The sequence below is a fragment of the Coenobita brevimanus genome, chromosome 21, assembly GCF_032717465.1.
Source record: "Coenobita brevimanus isolate Jiangsu-jjx chromosome 21, ASM3271746v2, whole genome shotgun sequence".
NCBI lineage: Eukaryota > Metazoa > Arthropoda > Malacostraca > Decapoda > Coenobitidae > Coenobita > Coenobita brevimanus.
The window spans coordinates 38,324,294-38,326,495 of record NC_136974.1 but is presented as its reverse complement, the minus strand read 5'-3'; positions in this window follow the sequence as shown (position 1 = coordinate 38,326,495).

Below are 2,202 nucleotides of genomic sequence, written 5' to 3'. Positions count from 1 at the left end.
AGTAGTAGTAGTAGTAACACAGAAATAATGAATATATATATATATATATATATATATATATATATATATATATATATATATATATATATATATATATATATATATATATAGTGGTCTGACATATATATAGTGGTCTGATCCTTACCTGTCAATGATCCGTGACTCATATGAACTCATGTGATGGACAGGTAAACATCAGTTGCAGGCACAGATAATTAATCATTCCTGCCTCATAACTGATTCATCAAATTATATGTAATCAAAACTTAGGATTCAAGACGTAATCGTGGCCCAGTTTCGTTAGATGAAAAGAAAAGGTACTGTAGCCTTTTTTTTTTTTTTTTTTTCCCTGACGGAACTGTTTCACTTCCAGGAATCTGAAGTCTTAGTTATGGGGTAGGAATTAGTCTCCTTGGTTACTAGTCAGATTAACCTCCAACATGAGTACACCTGGCCATCAACTGAGCTGAGAAGGTGCTATGGATCTGCGTCAGGTAAACACAAACCAGCTCTGCTCAGGCTACCACCCAGCGGCCTCTAACACTGACAACACAGAGAAATTTAGGAAGTGGGAGAGCAGAGATATCGACGGCGGAAGTGGTTGAGTGGTTAGCCTCAGTGACTTCGAAACTGTAAGCCTGATAGTGCCAGGGTTCGAATCCTGGTGCGGACAAAAGGCACCATTTGACACAGGTTTCCATCCCCCCTTTGTGGTTTGATAAAATTACTGCTCCTACAGAGGAAAATAACTTGGGTAAATGACTGTAGTAACCTGGCTGATGCAGTGGCCTTGTGTCCCAGAATAGCTTACTGGCTGAATAACGCGCCAGGGACTCAAGGGTCAGAATTACGGATATAAACAACTATAGTTTAGTGAATAAAGTATAGTTAAGGTATTGTTAAAATAGCGTGTTTGTCTGGCCTTCTACATTTAAGAGAAAACGTTAAGATAGTATAGTTAACTATGGTAATCTAATGCAGCAAATTCATGCGCTAGATTGAGTTCTAACTCTCGTTACATCCTTTGACGATTTCTAAACATGGATTAAGCCACGGAGGCAAAACGCTTTATTATAGTATAGTACACCTCCAAGATTCAAGGGTCTTCAGAAAATATTGCTGGAGACCAACTCGAGACTGTGGCAATGATCGGCGAGGCGAGACCATAGGCGTTTGCGGTGACGAAGTGTGGGCACGGGAGGTGGCATCTACTCGCATACATACCCTCTCCCAAAGACCGCCCAATGGGCACTGCTTACTGGCGAGACCGAGTGGCGACTAGCGAGCCAGTGGCAATGATTTAAAAACTTTACCGTCAGAAACAGACATTTAAAATAGTAAACAAACACACGTGGCCGCAACAAAGATGAATGAACTTTAATGAACACACTTCCGTGAGTAAAGTGAAACGGATAATATATTCAAACAAAACAAACACTGTGAATGAACTTATGAGAATACGAAGTAACTAAAAGACAACTGAAGAAGGATTAGGCCTCATTCATAATGTAGTACTCCCAAGCACGTGCTATACACTTAATTGGTAGTATCCATTCATAATTTTCATTCCACTCGTCTTGGTTGTTGTCACGTGCTTTTGTTTACAAATTTAAGCATCACTGTTTAGGGTTGTAAGGTATTTAAATTTTTATGCCACAAACCCCAACATTGTCTACAGCGATGCCACATACTTCAAGAGAGAGAGAGAGAGAGAAATCAGTCCTATGACAAACTAAGCCATATATTACAAAGTCACAAAAATTTCCACAAAAATCTGGGACTCTAACCATTTCATTTTACCTATGGGAAAAAAAAAAATTAATTATGTTCCATTAGGCAAACACAGAAATATGCTTCTCTGTGCCTCGTTCATTTTGATTAGGCGGAGATTTGCAGAGATCTTCGTCCTGTTTCAGCTGATTTCGCGTTGTTCAGTGGCAAAATAGGACTGAGCTTACATCCTCTCTATGGCCTCTTCTTCGTGACTAGCATCCTGTTATGAAGAAATGGCAAGTAAATGTAAATGACGACGATTTCCGCTTTGTTACTGTAGTAGTAGTAGTAGTGGTAGTGTAAGAAGCAGCAGTTGTAGCAGTAGTAGTGGTAGTAGTAACGGTAGTAGTAGTGCCAGGAGCCGCAGCAGCTTCTTCAGTAGTGGTGGTAATAGTAGTAGTAGTGGTAGTAATAGTAGCAGCAGCAGTA